Here is an 18,775-nt window from a genome sequence, read left to right on the forward strand (position 1 = left end):
TCCCACAAAAGTGACAACAGATTTTATTTTTTTTTATCAGAGGAGGAAGGCAATGGGCAGAGAAAAAATGCAAGCATTTTGATTTCATTTGTGAATATTTAAGTTCCTGCAGAAATAGACCTAATTGTATTAATTTCCAAGGAACAGTAATTCACCCATCAATCTGGAAATGATCCATTTCTAGAAAGGAACATTCATCTTTATATATAAATGCGTGGCTATTCTCAAGAAAGTGGTGATCAATTTTGCAGCAACATGCTAGAGTGCATTTAATTACTTTATTTCAAGTTAGATGGAATTGCCACACAGTAATATACGAGTGCCCCTGAAATACTCGTAGTCACCTATACTGTGCTTTACAGAGGAAAACTGTTAAATCAGTATATGTGGAAGCCAGAATGAAATTCTTCTTAATGGCATCTGTGCAAATTTGAACAGCTCTGTAGATACCAGTTTAGTTACTTTGGATTTAAACTGTTACAACTGGTAACAAACTTTTTCCAAGAATCTGTCTGAAAGTGTACAGACTCCTAACTTTCACTGAAAATAATAGGCAGTAATGCCTGCCTGTCTCTTTAAGAGCTGCTTTACCGGATCTGAGAGGAATGGAGAATGAATCATCAGGTAATTTTCTTTACAGTATTCAGATGTTCATTACTGGTGTGTTTCACATATATACCCTGCATATACATTTTAATGTATCTTGATAAGAATTGGAAACATGCTGTTTCCTTACTATTTTATGCTTTGAAGACCATATATCGTTGAGCTTGCTGCTAGGGGAAGTGTGTGTGTGTGGGGGAGGAAGGGGGAATGGGGGAGCAGAGTTCTGCAGCCTTGAAGTTTGAAGACTGTCCTAGAAGAATATACACTTGCATAGATTCGGTTTGTGATACCATCTTTCTTCAAATGGTTTTAGCTGCCAGAGCACAGTATAGGAAGAGATGTTAACCAACTGTCAAGTCAGCATCGCAGCCTGGAATAACACATGCCCATACTGTCATTTACTACTTCTCCTCCCTTTAGGACTTGGACAATTTTGATAGTAAGATAATGGAGTTGTGCATCTCTAGTTATGTATAAATATAGCATCTGTAACAGTGAGGACTGATTTAAGTTGGGTTTTCCAGGTACTAATATAATTCAGACTGATAACATGAACAAACCCAATTTTCTAAAAAAAAAAAGCTTCCCTGTCTTGCAGTGAAAATTTTGTTTCAAGTTTTGACAAAGGGTTTGTTGATCCCAAAAGTGCCACAAATGTCAGTCACGAAAGTCTTCATATTGGACCCAAATCTAACATTTTTCTTTTCATAAAGCTATGTTGTAAAGAATCTGTTCAACCTTGACTGACATGCTGCTGCTCACGTAGAATAATTTATATATCACTTGCAAGAATATTTATTTATACTTTCACTTAATGTGAGAATTATGTTCTCCAGGGTCCTTAATAAAACATAGTGTACTTCCTTTACAGTGAGATTGATCATATCTGGAATTAAAGTATACAATCACATGCCTATAAATAAAAAGAACATCTTGTGTTGCTGTTGCACTGAACTTTGAGATATTCCTTGGTAATGGTGTAGGATATATAGAAAACTTTTGTTGAAATATGATCTTTGCAAAGCAAATACCCTGTCACCTGTTGCTCTTGTAGACAGATACTTTTCTTACAGGAGGGAGCAGATATAACCTATATTTGAAATCCTGTAAAGGTCATTCATTGCATACTAATAATTCTTCAGTAATGCACCTCAAGAGTCTGTGGCCACTAAAGCACTGAATTTTTTATTTGAAATCATGACATGAAAATTTATTGGTGAAAAAGGAGAAATGCTAAAAGGACATGTGTATGAGAAGTCAAACGTGACTTGCTGTACCTTGCTATGCTTACTTCCCTAAAATATCACACATCAACAAAAGTTCATACACAAAACTAAACATACTGTTCAAGTCCTGAAGAGAAAGTTGATGGAGTTGTGCTTGTCGGTTCCAGTGAATAAGGTTCATAACTGAAGGGTTTTGACCTACAGCTGTTTTGCAATTAGCCTGTTTTCTTTCTCATTTGTCTTCAAGTTCAGGATGTTGATGGATCCGGTATGGTTGGGCTACATCAGCGCATGTAGCAGTAGCAGCTAATAACCTGGAAGTCTGAAAGGGTGAACAAGAGTTTTCAGAAAGTTCAGGAGAAAAAAAAAAAAAATTCTTCTTTTTCAAGGTTTGGAAATATACCTCATGTTTTTGCCAAAAGATTTCTACAGTCCTGCATACAGGTACTAAAACTGAAGTGTTTCCACAAAATCAAACAATAGAGTTAAGTGCTGTGGCTCTGGTGGCAGAGCTCCTCTTTCCAGCACAGGACAGTATACATCATACAACTGCATGCTGCAGAGTATCCATCATCAAGCCATATGTTCAAGCGCACTGGTGGTACAGTATATATTTTATTTTGCCAGAAAGATAAATGGAGAGGCAGACAGACATAGAATGTGCTGTGAGTTACAATTGTGTGTTAGTCCAAGGCTAATACTGTTGTGGCTAGTTTGGCTTTGCTACCTGGAAACTTGTATGAGAATTACCCAGATGAATTCTTTAAAGAGAAACTTGCTACATCTCCATGTTAAGATGGGAAGCAGATTATGCCTGTGTTATAGGAGCAACAAAAGACAAAATATTTGCTTAGAAGTCCTCAAAGGAAAACATTGCCTCAAAGAGAATACCAGTATTTAAATATACAACGATGTTTTTCCTTGAGAGAGAGAGATAGAGGGGTTTCACATCATACCCCATCAAAAATGTTAACAATTCAATATTTTATGCTTCTGTTTTTCAGCCAAGAAAGCATCCTGACCATAATTTGAAATGTTAGACTTCTGCTTAAGGCAGAATGTTGTGATGAGCGCACTATTAAAGCATTTTTTTGATACTCGTCTCCTGGAGGAGAAAAGAATGCATAAGAGGGAAATTTCCTTTATCAGTAAGTAACTTATGAAATGTTTAGTTTATGCTCAAATGTGCATTATTGATTCAAAATTGTTTAGTGGGAAAGAACCATCCTGTAGTCGACTTCCTGAATTTTGAACACTAGCAAGTATTTAGAGTGTTCTGGTAAAATGGAATTCCTTAATAGAAATGTCAACGCTGCAACAAACTAGAAGTGGTCATAACAGTGTGCTCTTTGGTTTTGGAAGGGATTGCTGGTCAATCTTGCCTAAGTATTTCCGGATTTCTGCAGTATTGGTGAAAAATTCTTCATGTTATAAACTTGTTTTTATGGAGACAGTTTATAAGCCATGCTATATGCAGTCTTTTGTGGAAACCGACAACATTATTTTCTTCCTAATAATGTCTGTACTAATTATTAGATGCTTTTAATGAATAAACTCCTGTTCTGGAGGAAAACTTGCTACCACTGGGATCAAATGTTGATAGAGCTTTTAGTTAATAGTAATATATTGCTAAAAGAAACCAGTAAGAAAGCTAAATCTTGACCAGTTTTTGTCTTCATAATAGCTGATCATTTAAAAATGTATGCTTCATAGTACATAATATGCAACAGAAGAGCCTGAGCAAAATGAGTAAGACTTTACCATCTGCAAATGCCTCCCATTAGTACCAGGGTTTGAGTAGGAACCCCACAACATACGCATCCACATACCCAGGCCTTGTGCCATGAGAGATTATAAAGCCATATTTTTCTCCTGTTTAGGGAATCAACATCGAATTTACTGCTTGCTATCGTAGTGCTAACCTACAGTATTTACGTATGTGAAATCAGAAAAACAGATGAGTGTGGTAATGTATGTCTCCTCCTCCCTGGGCTGCTGTGTGATCTCGGGACTCCCTGTTAGGCGTTGGCCTCTGTGTAAGGAGTTGGGCAGTTAAGTGTCCCTTGACTGTACGAGCAACTCTTGCACGGCTGAGGTGGGAAAGTGCACTAGCTGTACCAGAAACATCCCTTATCTGAACACCATCACCACCTGCTAGCCTTGGAGTGTTCCTTCTGGACCATAACATCCCTTAACAAGCCTGGGAACACTTTACTAGGACTCCGAGTGGTACAATAGCACAGTCATATTTGAAAAAAAAAAAAAATAATCCACTAATTACTGACTCGGATTGCAGCCAGGATGGAAAATTACTGATGACTAAAGCCAATCATCTCTGAACCTGTAAGCAGCAGTCCTATGTGAGGCCCTCCGAGCTCTCCTGGACTGCAGAGCGCTGCGAGCAGCATCTCCCTGACTGGGATGCCCCTCGCAGCCCGGGAACTCCCCAGTTTGTGATACTAGTGGGATTGTTGCTGAGAGCTGACAGTGGAGCCTGGGCTGATTTTCCTGCTTCTCTAGGCTCAACCTTTTGCCTGTTGAAAAATGCAAAAGCATTTGACATGAGTATTTCACTGAGCTCAAGTGGAACTTTTAGCAGGTATATATCTTTATACATATGTATCTCTATATTTCTGTTTCTATGTGTCTGTGTGCATGTGTGTGTGAATTAATTTAGTAACTTTCTAATAAGTATAGTATTACCATTTTGAATCCATAGTTAAACCACTTTAATAATTTAAGTAATTCTTATTTGATTCACTTTGTAAATGATAAATTGGTCAATGATTAAGTGCTGTTAAAATCCTATGGTCAGCCTTAAACTGCGAATATTCCTTATATTCCTTTACATATAAACAGTTGACCAAGTCTGAGATTAAGATTGGATCTAGCTGCACCTAAGATCTATTAAAAGTTTAGAAAAGAAAATATTTTTTTTTTATAAAAACTACTTCCTTTGACCAAACCTAATGAGAATTTAGAGCATCAGTTCTTCCACAGTAGTGTGGGTTTGTTTTTTTTGAGGTAATGAATTGTGGAATTTATGATAATTACTTCTTTTGCTTTGGTTTAAACAGCCCTGCACCTATGGATTTCTTTATATAGGATGGCTTTTGACCAGTGCAGTAGTGTAATGAGAAGACTGCACATACTGGGTAAGAAACACTTATGCAAGTGAAAGGCAATGGCGATGAACATTCACTTTCTGGTGAAATGTGAGATATGAGTTTGCAGACTGCATGCCAGCTTATGAAGAAATGGAATAATTATTTTTAAACAAGGTAAAAGCAAGCTGGAGTTGTCATCTTTTTGCAAGATAACTTTAATCCTGGAGTATTGTCACATGAAAATGCAAAAGAGGAAACACATCAATGAACTGGTGAACGTTATCCAATTCAGATAGCTTTTTAACTCCCTAAAATGTTCACTGTTATGTGTTTATATGCATCTCACTGCTCTCTAGGAATTTTCTTTATTGAAGTGCAAGATTCTCGTATAGTTTGATTTTTATCTTTCAGGAAGGAGCAGTAAGGTTACTTGATGCTACAGCACCTCAACGTGTTAATCTCAAAGTCTCACCTGTGAGACTTATCTATTTGTAAACTCCCATACCTGGCTGGCAGAGAGGAACAAATTGATGCTAACCAGTGATTCAGCAGCAGTAATGGGCATGGGATTGCACTGTGACAACAAGTCACTCTCTGGCTCCTCAGTTGGCCATGCCAGTAATACAGGACCTGTAACGAGTCTGTACAGAGAACAGAAAAACTTCACTTCTGACAGGTGTAAATCTACAGTTTGGCTAACATAATCGCCCAGTTTCTGCTAGTACGTGTAGAAGGGTGTGTGGTGTCTGTGGCTGCTAGTTTCCTTTTCCATCACCTACAGATAATCGTTTGTATAATGACACCCTAAGAGATTCTTCACATAGAGATCCCTTTGCTAAGGACTTTATAAACCCAGAGTTGATCCTTGCACATCTGAATTTACAGTCAAGTTTTGTACTCCTCTGCACCATTGTACTGGACACAATGTGCTTTGTGATTCTGATGCTCTCACTATATTGAGTAGCTCCTTTAAAACTAAATTTCACTTTTTTTCTGTTTCTTTCATTCTAATAATTTAATGTGAATGAACATCCACATCCATCACCATTAACAGTTCTTTTCTCAATTAAATTTAAACGTGTTCTACAACATTCCTCAGTTCTTGGGATAGAAGATATTATTGTTCTCACAGTATAATTTGTCACATCTGTTGTCTTAATTTTTGTGACAAGTGTTGGTGCAAGTAATTACACAATGCTTAACAATAGATACAAATATCGGAAAAAGGATACATTTGTTTTCCCATTTTCCCAAAAAGGTGGCTTTACTAATGGCCTGATACAGAACATACTGACATCTGTGGCAGTCTTTCCATTTGTCTTAAGTAGCCTTTGTTCTGGGTGCCAAAACAAGAGAACAATGCATCTTGTGAGGGAGAAATACAATGGCATAATTAAGAAAAGACACTCATAGCCAGGTATATTACATTTCCATGAGCTAGTATAAATAGATCCTGTTAATTAAGCAAGGAAGTGAAAGAATGGGCTATCATGAGGAATAAGGCTAGATAATAAGGCTCTGTCACTGTGTTCTAGATCTTTTTACAGTTTGCTGCATTTACACATTTTTCCTATTGTTATCTGAGTCCAGTATTTAGAGCACTCATTGACTCTGACTAAGAACTAACTACTTTCAGCAAGGATTAATTCTGCCCGGTAGCAGCAAGTCAGGCAGGCCAGCTAAGGCTGCTTTATACGCTTTTGCTTTCCCAGATTACCTATGGCAGAGCCAGTAACCTGTAATGGAGATATCAGTCCCCTGTGTCATAGTGATTACAGACTGGAACTCTTCAAAAGAACTTTAGGAATACATCAAATACAATATGTATCAGAAACTTTACCATGAAGGATAAAACCAGCAAAATAATTACATTAACTTTTTATTAGGTTATCTTCAATACTCTGTTAAATAATAAAATCCAGGTATGCTTTGAAGGAACAAAGGAGAATGTGAAAAAGTGTATCTCTGCAGCTTTACTTTGGGGAAGTCTAATTCAGGTTTGCTTAGGTTTACTATTAGAAAAAAGCTTGAAAATGAGGCAATCTTTGTTCCAGTAGTCCTGTTTAATCCATAAATGATTGGATTGAGATAAATCTTGTAGCTCATTGATTCTCTCTACCTCTCTGTACAGAGGATATGTAGTTGGATAATAAGTGCAAACTTGAAAAGTCACACTGAACTGGGGGGCCTCTTACATGTCACTGTCAGGAAGATTTTCAGTTTCATTCCATAAACTGCATTCTATTTTCCACAAGGTTTGGGTAGGTGATGTTCGCTGGGAAGTGGCACAATCACAGTCTTTATGCAAGTTGAGGGTGTGATAAATGTTGCCCACTATCTTGTTGTAATTTATTTATATCACATAATATTTACATTTTTATATCTCATTGCTTTGTATACAGCTTTCACGTACTGGATTTGCATGAGAAAAGTTACAGAGATCTCATTTCAATAACATCCCTGGGCCACCACTAGGATTCCAAGACTGACTTTAGAGAAGAGGGTAGGGATGGCTGTATTCCTGTTATTTTCCATTCCCAGCAGAAGAACTGGGTTTCTGTATTGCAGGGGTAAGAAAGATCCTCGGAGCCTCAAAGGGCAGGGTGGATGCCAAATCTGTTTTCATCCCTGCTGAGCACAGCAGGGGACTGGACCTACCAGGAGGTCACATATATAATGTGAAACCTTCTACCAGCAGTTCAGTGGTGAGTCAGGAGCAGAGACAGCGAGATTAGTACAGTAGTCAGGATTTTTTTTCCTTCCTTTCTGTACCCTGGGTTTTCTCATCAGACACTTGTTTGGAAGCTGACCTTTTTAAGACCTTCAATATACAATCAAACTGTCTCGTTGGGAAGCAACTTTTGTGAGGAAAAAATCTTCCCACAGATGGAAATCAGGAATGCTTTGCTGGGCCAGCTTTCACTAGATCTGATATGAGAGACCTAACAGCTCTTTTAACACAAGAATTAACAGAAGTGGGCTTCCTTCTCATTTTACAAAAGGACAGGAGGGCTATTGTCACCTAATTTATTTTAGTCATTAATGTAAGGACAACCAAAAGTAAATGTCTCAGAAGTAAGCATGTATTTTTCTACCCTGATACTTACCTATACACATGACATAAAGCAGGAGGAGAGCTATATGTCTTTATTTTTGCGTGTCTGTTATTGTAACTTAGCCAAATTAAGGTGAAATCAGTAAATCAGGGTAGAAATTCTGACTCAACTTGCTTAGCAATATCTTTTCTGAAATAGCAAAAAGGAATAATATGTCTTTCTGCATAGTCTTTCACTAATTTAATTCTATCCACTGTTCCTGATTATTTTAAGCTCATAATGGACTTGGAAAACATGATGGAGAACTCTTGTTTTTTTGGCAGTGGTTACATTTATAGGGTGAAATGGTTTTGCTGAGCTCCAGTTTACCTTTACCATTTGCTCTGCTACTGCTTATCCTTTGTCTGGGCTTTCCTGATGCCCTCAGAATAAGCCTTTCCACTTCAGAAGTGGATAGATTCAGAGATTGTTATTTATTAACTACATTTAGTTTCTTTTTGCTGCATTCACTTAGATTACTAGTAGTCATACTAATTCCAATATATGTTTCTGTATATCGTGGTCTAACCCCACCTGGCAGCTAAACCCCACGTAGCCGCTCGCTCGCTCCCCCCACAGTGGGATGGGGGAGAGAATTGGAAGGGTAAAAGTGAGAAAACTTGTGGGTTGAGATAAAGACAGTTTAACAGGTAAAGCAAAAGCAGTGCATGAAAAGAAAGCAAGACAAGGAATTCATTCACCACCTCCCATGGGCAGGCAGGTGTTTAGCTGTCCCCAGGAGAGCAGGGCTCCATCACACATAATGGTGACTTGAGAATAACTCTGAATGTGTTGTGTGTGTCCCCACCCCCCACCCCCCCCTTCCTCCTTCTTCCCCCAGCTTCATATATTGAGCATAATCTCATATGGTATGGAATATGCCTTGGGTCAGCTGATGTTAACTGACCCAGCAGTGTCCTCTCCCAACTTCTTGTGCACCCCCAGCTTACCCACTGGTGGGGTAGTGTGAGGAGCCAGAAATGCCTTGGCTCTGTGCAAGCCCTGCTCAGCAATAACAAAAAAATAATGATTTCTGTATTATCAACCCTGTTTCCAGCACAAATCCAAACCATAGCACCATATGAGCTACTATGAAGAAAATTAACTCTATCCCAGCCAAGACCAGCACAGTGTAAGAAACGGGAAGCTCTTAGATGTCATTCTAGGAAATTCTTAAGAAACAAATCTTGTTTTTTACAACTTTTTTTTTTTTTTATTAGATAGGCTTTGTCAAGGAAGTCAATATCTCAGATGTAGCTTTGAAAGTGGAGAGTATGACATGCAGGGAATTAGAGAAACACATGAAGAGTCAGCCTTCTCTTACCATTTTTCAAGCAGTAGCAGAATAAGAATTAAGATACATCCAGAGGGACCTTGACTGTTTTGAGAGGTGGGCCTGTGCAAACGTCATGAATCTCAACAAGGCCAAGTGCAAGGTCCTGCACATGGTTCAGGGCAACCTCTAGTATCAATACAGCCTGGGTGGAGAATGGATTGAGAGCAGCCCTGAGGAAAAGGACTTGGTGGTGGTGGATGAGAAGCTCAACATGGCCCAGCAATGTGCACTTGTAGCCCAGAAAGTTGACCAGATCTTGAGCTGCATGAAAAGAAGCATGGCCAGCTGGCTTTGCCTACTCCATTCTTGTGAGATCCGACCTGGAGTATGCAGTGTTCAGCTCTGGAGTTCCCAGTATAAAAAGGACACAGACCTGTTAAAGCAGGTCCAGAGGAGGGTCACAAAGATGACCAGAGGGCTGGAGCACCTCTCCTATGAACACAGTCTGAGAGACTTGGGGTGGTTCAGCCTGGAGAAGAGAAGGCTCCAGGGACACCTTATAGCAGCCTTCCAGCACCTAAAGGGGCCAACAAGAAAGCTAGAGAGAGACTTTTTAGAAGGGCCTGTAGTGATAGGACAAGGGGGAATGGCTGTAAACTGAAAGGGTAAATTTGGGTGAGATATTAGGAAGAAATTCTTCACTGTGTTGGTAGTGAGGCACTGGAACAGGTTGCCCAGAGGAGCTGTGGGTGCCTCATCCCTGGAAGTGCTCAAGGCCAGGTTGGATGGGCTTTGGACAGCCTGGTCTAGTGGAAGGCGTCCCTGCCCATGGCAGGGGAGTGGAACTAGGTGATGTTAAGGTCCCTTCCAACACAAACCATTTCATGATGTGGATAACCTTATTCTCAGTTCCTATTGAACTAGCTTCGAAATATTTCTACCTCAAAACTGAAGTAAGCTCACCTTTATATCTCTTATTTTAAATACTGATCTATTTCTCCATAATTATTTTGGTTGCTTTGGCCTCTGTGGATACGTGACGGAATGTTAGATCTAAGTAAATTTTCTATCTGCCAGCGCTGGTAAAGAAAAAGAAATTTCATATTGTTTAGTGGGAAGAATAAAATGATGTGTTTTATAATGCTGCATTTGTTTTATTTTTCCAAGGTTATAGTCTGCAGCATTAGGTTATAAATACAGACAACAGTGAATAAGTTTTCTTGATTTTTGAGATTCAGTCTTAGAGGAAGGAAGCTGAAACTTTTCTTGCACAACAGGAGAAACACATATAAAACCCTGACGTAGCATATGGTCCAGTAAACGAGAGGCATCAGAAAGATAAACTGTAAAAAGAAAAGGTATAATTATCCTAAAGGGAAAGAGGGAGTCTGGGTCAAATATGAGGTTTCCCTTTCCTTAGAAGACTGTGTCTTAAGACACTACTGTACACTAATTATTTTACACCTAAGCACACGCTGAACTGTACAAGTGGGGAAGCGACCTTCATGGTGCCCTACAAAGACATTTCATGCTTGTTAAGCATACTGTGTATAGCAAAGTTATAGTCATGATGCTTGAGCAAGGGAGAAAGCATAATTAATGGAAACAAGTGCATTTATGATATGAGCAACAAATACTGATCAGCTCTCTTCTAAAAGGATTAACCTGTATTTTTACTTAGAAATGGAAGTGGCAGTTCTGCAGTGATTTGTCATGCAGAATTTTTGACATAGCTTTAGCAAAAAAAGATAATTTATGAGTAGTTTATATTCTCTACAACATAGGCAATGCTATGAACACATGTATTTTAACGCTGGTTATCTTGATATCCATTAAAAAGTAATGTTTAAAAACAATTGCACATTATTTTTAAACAAAAAAAAATATTTTGTAAACATTTAGATTAGGAATGATTTTCCTCAGATTTAGAACTATGATCTTTTAGGGAGAGGAAAGAAAAAGTAGACAAAAGGATAAAAGTTTTGTTACAAACTATTTTTAGTAGAGTAATTTTGGAATAATTATGGAAAGTAATTTAATCTCAAACTCAAATCTCATCAATTAGAAAGACTGAGACTCCCATTATTCATGAAGATTTTTCTAGCAGCAGATTCATTTTTTGACACCCTAAACAGATATGGGACTGTATAAGCATGGTGTGTTGCATCCTAAACTTTGATAGAAATTATCAAAGAAAATACTAATCTTGTCTCAGTCCAAAATCAAAGTCACTCAGTGCACTCAGGAGTCAGTAATGCTACTAATAGCGACAGTAATGTTGTGAACACTTGGGAAGTAAAAACTGAGGGAAAATTAACCCAATTTGATGCTCTTATATCTTGTAATACCTCTGAATCTTATCTGGCTAATATTATCATAATCTTCTGGTAAGGAAGAATATTGATGTTCTTCTCATTTTCCCTCTTTTTCCTGCAGTCTACAGTTTGAAAAGCTACAGATCTTATCTGCTTTATATCAGTTTGGATGTTTTGATATTCTGAATTTGATGGTAAATTGCATTTATTAGGTGGCATGTCAAGTTTGACGTTTACTAACTAAAAGCAAACAAACCAAAAATTAGTTTCCAGAGTTTAGCCTTATTTTGTTTGATCCTGTGGACTGTGGCATATCTTCTTCCTGACTTCCCTATAGAGTTATTTGATTATTTGGATATTTAAAGCAAAGAAAACTTTCCCCTTTTCCTACACACTAGATCTTGATACTTGTTTCACTGAAACACATTGTTTCACACATGGTAATACCAATTGTTACGGTGAACGCATGAACTAGATGAAATGCAGATAGAGGGAAGTAAATGCCAGTGGCTTTTCCTACGTATGGTCAGATAGCGTTTCTACTAAGAAATATGGTAAACTAAGCGTGTGAGTTGTATGAATGGCATTTGTTTATTTTTCAGGAGATCGTGCCGATCTGGTTTCTCAGCCAGCATCTCATTTAGGAAGACTGGGGAATAGTAGGCAGAACTACTTCCTAGAATTTGTCCTCACAGTTTCGGAATAGGCTTATAGAGCAATTTAAAAAACAGATTGCAATGCATAGAGTCAGATTATAACTTGCTAAATTAGCTAGTACTTATAGCAGTGCAGCCATGGCAACAAAGAATTTAAGGGACACTAGAAACCTGAACTTAGGCCGGTTTTGTGGCCTGCAATGCTGCCATAGCAACACTGCCGTCTGCCGCAAAGACAGCTAATTTAAAGTCAGCAACAGTATGTCTACATAAATTGTCATTATGCCTTTGAATTTCATAATAAACATCCTCTTAAAGATAGTGGATGTCCAATAGCCATGAGAAGCAAGTCTGGTGCCAGATCGTTCTGGTTTACTACAGCATTCATTAGATATATAACTGTGGTGCTTATCAGGATACAGAAAGGGAATTTAGCCAGTGTAGGTGTGTACAGAGATAATTTTGGCCAGACTAAATGCATATTCCATTTTTGTTGATGATTACTAGTTTTTACTTGGTGGAAAACACTGCTTGGATTGGCTGTTCGCCTTGAATGGATTGTACTGAATCTACCGACTCACTTGGCAGCATTATCCTGTGATGAGGTAAATACACCACAAATACTCAAGCTACAGTTTTGCACTTGTAAACTCAGGCATTCATATATACTTTGCAGAATATCTGGGTTAAAAGACAGTTTAAGAAAAGTAAGAAAATTTGGTTCTGTAAATAAAAATGCCAAGGAGTAGCACTGGAATGTGTGTCCTGGAACCCACAAAACAACACAATTTTATTTGAAACACACCTGCAGTCTCTAGCGACTAGTGTGCTGCTCAAAATCTTAAAAGCACCGCAAGAGCAAATGGTGCAACTGTGGCAGATAATAGCTGTAAATTAAAATATTTAATTATGCTATTTTTGAGTTTGCAAGTTGTAGAAATTGAAACCTGTGCTTTTGTTAGCCTCAGATGGGATGTCAGATACATTCATTGTAGTTGGAGATGTAGCGGCACCCACATTGTTCTTCTTCTGAAGCCTATACTGTTGCATTGTGGTCTAGCTGGAAGGGATTCTCATGACCTCTCAGCAGTTACAGCTCGTTCAAATTCAGAGTGTGTTATGATTTCCTTTTCCAGAGCCACTCCTACATCACAGTAACATTCTTTATCTTACATTCTCTGCTAATGTATTCCTGGGGTCATTCCAAAGTATTTAACACTCTGAATACAACACAGCCTGTGTACTTTATGCTAAACATATATTTCACCACATCAGCTGAATTCCAAGTGCTTGAAGGCTGGCCTTCATCATAAGGATTCTGGAACAGAGGAAGTTTTTATGATTACCATGTTTTGAGTTTGAGATTTGGAGAGGGAACGTTTTTTCTTCTATATTTCCATATATTTCTTCTTCTGATGTGGGGATATCTACTGAATTTGAAACCCGAGTGGCTTATCAGCCTATGGCAAAGTTAGCCATGAAGAGAAAGAACTTCCATGCAAGGATCCAGAATCATGCCTAGCATCAAGCAGTTGAGGTCTTGTCCTCTGTTATGTAATTTTGTAATGTAATACGTTACAAATTGATTACATGCCATTGAATCTAGCTGACCTAGCTGATAACTGGCCTTCAGTGCTCCAAACCAAACTTGGTCATAAAAGCCAAAGAAACGTGCATTTTCTGGAAGTGAGGTCCTTCCAGGACAGGGGACAAAAGGAAATTAATAAAGACATGACTCCTGAGATAGCCTATCGAGAAGTTTTTGGAGAAGCAGAATACAATCTATATGTGCAATTATTCATCTCTTTGAAGAGCTTTCTTCCTCTTTGGTTTTGCAGGTAGTCACAGAAAGTATCTTCAGCATGAAACAAAATTTAGATCAATATTATCTGCAAGTGGAAATAAAATACAGAAATTGTAATTTTCAATAATAAAATTACTTTCAAAGATTAAAATAATGAGCTAGCAAAAATGTGTCATACATGACAGTTGTTTGTTATTGAAGTATGAATGACCAGATAGGAAAGTAAGTAACATTTTAAAAAATGTTGTGCTCTGAGAAGTGAATTAAAATGCTGTTGATTTTAAATGAAAGAAAAAAATAATATAAGACTGTGTGTTAAAAACTGTTATGAAGTTTAGCGTAAATTGTGGTCCTCGAGGCCTGAGGGGCAAATTGACAATTAAAACATAAAAAGGACTAATTAGGAATTTATTATGGCAAACTTATTTTATATGACAGAGGTTTGAATTATCATCTGCTACTTCATGCCAAGAACAGATGTTTGAACATGATCAAAACCAGGTGAGAGCTGGTTAAAAAAAAGTAGCTAGGAATATTAATGGATTTTCTGGCAGCTTTCGTTTCTGCTGCATGTAAACAATTTGTCTATGTGACGGTTATACTGTGTATCTTATTATTGCTTATAGCTCCAGCAGCATCCTTGTATTGCTTTTAACCCTGCTCTACTATACTGTGAAGTCTTTTCATTTGTACAGAAGAGAAGATGTGGAATCCTTTAATTTGTGTTCCTTTAGAAATGTTTTTAAGAGCATTCAGTCTACACATCATGTGTTTGATTTTAAGTGATGGCACTATGCCAAGAATACGCTGTTGTGTAGAATCTAAGGGAGAAAAATTAAACCTATATATTGTAGGCTATCTCTGTTATTTTGTAGAATTCCAGTTCTAAAAAGTTTCTAATTTTATTCATTATTTAGATATGCCACATCGTTATGTAAAAATGTCTGTATTTCCTCAGTATATGAGGAGTGTAGGTGTTACAATATATATCTTTACACATTTTATATTTTTTTACATTTATTTCCACGATAATACTGCTCTGTCATTGTCATGTCAATTTGCAACATGAAAAAACTTCAAAATGGTTCCCAGGAACTTAACACCATTCCTTACTGCACAGGTCTAGAATCAGGAGCTCTGCTGTATGACAGAGAAACTGAAAAGTGGATTAATTTAAATTTTAAGTGACTCACCTCAAATATAGAAAATCTAAAAAAAAAAGGTATAACATTTCTTTTCATCTCAAGTGCATGATCTTCAGTTCAGGACAAACAGTTTACTTTCAGCATGCTTTCCTTAAAATAAGTCACTGTCAACCTACTTTTCAGCATAATTAGATAGAGTGGAATCATGGATCCATGAATTTCTTCTACCTGAAGATAGTACAAGTTAGCTAAACTATTTAACCTAATCAGTAGGATTTAATAGAATCATTTAAAACAGAAATTGTGACCATACCAATGACCTTTGGTACTTACCAGGTATGTGTTGAAATACACATAAAAGTCACTAGCGGAGATGTTTAAGCTGTCCACTGAATTTGTCTTAGGCAGTGCCCAAGGAACTTTTTAAAATGGCTACTTTGAAACAAGTAATTTCTATGTTGAATTTCATTTATTGTTTTCTCTTGTTAATCAAATCTATTATTTGGTGAAATTCTCAAATGGCTTGTTCTTTAGAATGGTTCAGTGCTCCACCAGAAACAAAAAAGGACACAAGAATTTGAGTTTTCAAAATTAATGAGATCACTGGATTCTGCCAGGACAGGGAATGAAAGGAAATGAGTTGAGAAATGATTGTTGGGATAATTTTTTTCCGAAGACTTTACTGCTATTACTAAACATTGTTACCTGAATCTATGAAGCGGCACCAGAAGTAATAATAATGAAACCAGAATATCATGCAAAGTTACAGATCATGGACTTTTTCCAGATGGTGATGTTTTGTTTCCAGTTTGTAGTGAGATGAAATATGTAATTATCACTTGAGGTTCAAATTTTAGAACTTCCACTTTAATACAAGATCAAATATGCGTTTGTATAACTGCTTGTAATCCATCTGTGCTTGGTGCTTTCCCAGTGTTTAATCACCTAAACCATAAGACAGATGTACAAAATCCATGTTACTTTGTCATCTCTTCACTGCAAATAAGTGCAAAATAATTATTACAAATAAAAATAAGGTTACATTTTTGCTAATAAGCTTGCTACTCTGTCTTGTGAATAACATCAGAGATTAATAATAGGGTCAATATATATCTGTGGTAATTATCACACCATTTTTTCCCTTTTCCTGTATTCTTCTCATGTTACTTTTTAGTGTGTTTCTGCTCAAGCTGATTCAATTTCTCAGTAGACAAAATGCATGAAACAACACCGATTTGCTTTGGATCTACTTAAAAATAAACTGGAAACCTCAATTTTCAAGTCAGATTTTTTGAATCAGAAACACATGAGAAGAACAATAAATTAATTTTAAAATGTCTTTATTTACAGACATATGATAAAATAGACATTAAAAGGGAAAAATTAATGTGCCAGTAATACACTTGGCTTCATGTTGTTTTCTTTTTTACCAAGCACATACAAGCAGAGGAGGTTTTATCTGTGGCCACAATGGTACTAAAGAGATGCATTGAAAATGCACATTGAAAAAATGAAAAACCAGTGGGGCAAACACAGGGAAGCTGCGTGGGGCTGTCTTTGCCTTCTCTCATAAATGAGAGCAGGTTCTTCATGCCTGTCTTTGAACGCATGCTTTGAATAACATGCTCCTTTTGTACACTGTTGCCTGGAAGAATTACTTTGACTGTAGAATTATGAGAAGATTTGAGATAGTAAGTTGGTTATAGGGATAGGAATAGTGTAAGCCTCTTCCTGCAGGCACTTTAACTTACAGTGCATCGCACTTGCAAACTGTTTTGCCGTGCTAGAATGTGCCTTTTTTCACTCACTGAGAAATGTAGTCTGGCTGGAAAATGGCAGCAGCCTCCAGAAAGGGCTTTGCCCTGCCAGTGAGTGGTACAGGCTATGTTCCAACCCAGGTCCTTTATGGATTTCAGTAGGCAATATTTGACAGTCTTTAAGTGGTAGGAGGTGCAATTCAGATGTTTGCTGCTTTGTATTGTCTATACGCTATAAACCTGCTTGTCTGGGAATGCTGTTCCTAAGACACAGGAAAAGCTGTTTTACTTCTAAATATTGAACATTAAGAGCTGGAGCTGATCAAGGCTTTTTCTCAGTGGGGTTCTCCTGAAAAGTGTGCTGAATTTGGAGGATTATTATGGGACATATTGTTTGAACTGAAACCTTGTTTCTTACAGATCCGACAAGCAGGCTTGTCAGCTCTGGTTCCTGGCAGCCCGTTCTCCCTTGGAGGCTGTTCCTGTATTGCCTGTGGTAACTGCTCAGCTGCTGGTTCACGTTCACAGAGCCAAGATGCTCGAGCCACGTGCCCCGGTCTACACATAACAGTGGAAACTGAATGTAAGCAAGTCTTATTAAGCCTGAGCTTTCTGACTGGAGAGTTTGTTGCCTTGCACCTGATTATATCCAATGTACAGTCACTGTGAACTGTCCAGGAAGCAGAGGAGCAAGCCAGACCCCTAAGTCAACATAAAAGCCAGAGCTGCTAATTGCCTATTTTCAATAAATCTGCAGTCCCCTAAGCTGTGTGAACAGCTGGATTAAAAAAAAAAAAAAAAAAAAAAAAAAAAAAAAGCTACCTGGAAGCATGATTTCATGATTTGCAAGGAACAAGTTGTAAAATTTCTCCCCAAAGTTGACTTGGTTTTTCTTTCTGAATTTTTGGGTAGTCACCTCATCTTCCTAGACCGAACTAAAGTATTTCCTTTTTCCTTTATCCCTTTCTATGGGGTAGTGTATTTTTCCAACTAGCAATTCTTGTGACTCATTCAGATACCCTGAAATGAAAAAAAGAATATCTGCTCAGTGCAAAGCATATGAACGACCCCTGCTGAATTGAATCTGGGCATCTGCTCAGCCTTTGCTAACGTGAGCAGCAGCCTCTAAAGCTCTCCACATGCTCTTTACTCAAGTCTTAAATTATACTATGATGAAACCCAAGGAACACAAAGAGCACAGGAAAAAACTTAAGTTGAGATTTATGCCTCATTGGTGCTTAACAAAGAAAAACTCCAGGGACTGTGCTGTGCTGAGATCTTCAGGTTAGGATTTTCCTTATTCGTTCATTAATTTCACATCAAATGTTCATAGCACTGCATTGTGGATCTACAGCATAAATTATGAGCTTTGAAGCCTAATTATGCCAAAGAAGAAAATATCAAACAAACTTCAGCTTCTGTTTATGTAATTTGAATGATTTAATCTTTTTTTTTTTTTTTTTTTTTTGCTTTTAAGACCACAACAAAACTATAGTAAATATAGTCCTATGCCACTCAGCTCTGCCAGCAAGCTAATTAATTTCTATGGTGGTCTGATTGCTGAGGTCAAGCATCCTTTAAAAAATTATTTCTACTTCTCCCTTCTACTAGGAAGAGTGACTGCACAACCTTGCAAATTGAAGAAGGGTTGTTTCTGAAAGAGTGTGTAGAGGTCAGATGTAAATATTTCTGCAAAAGGGCACAAGAGCAGAAAAAAGAAGGGGCAAGTGTAGTAGCTTATGACGTGTCCAAACCTCAGCGCAGCACCTGAGGGACTATCAGCTCTCA

The 18,775-nt window shown here is 37.7% G+C and overlaps 1 long non-coding RNA gene across 2 annotated transcripts in view; it reads left to right on the top strand.

Annotated features, from left to right (window-relative positions):
* The first annotated feature begins 785 nt into the window (after positions 1-785).
* LOC308053772 overlaps positions 786-18,775 on the top strand; it is a 91,831-nt gene continuing 73,841 nt past the window's right edge. For both annotated transcript variants that reach the window (XR_013923793.1, XR_013923794.1), the window contains exon 1: positions 786-17,570. This is a non-coding gene — a long non-coding RNA (uncharacterized lncRNA). The remainder of the gene's footprint in view (positions 17,571-18,775) is intronic.

The sequence above is a fragment of the Falco punctatus genome (assembly GCF_963210335.1).
Source record: "Falco punctatus genome assembly, chromosome: 15".
NCBI lineage: Eukaryota > Metazoa > Chordata > Aves > Falconiformes > Falconidae > Falco > Falco punctatus.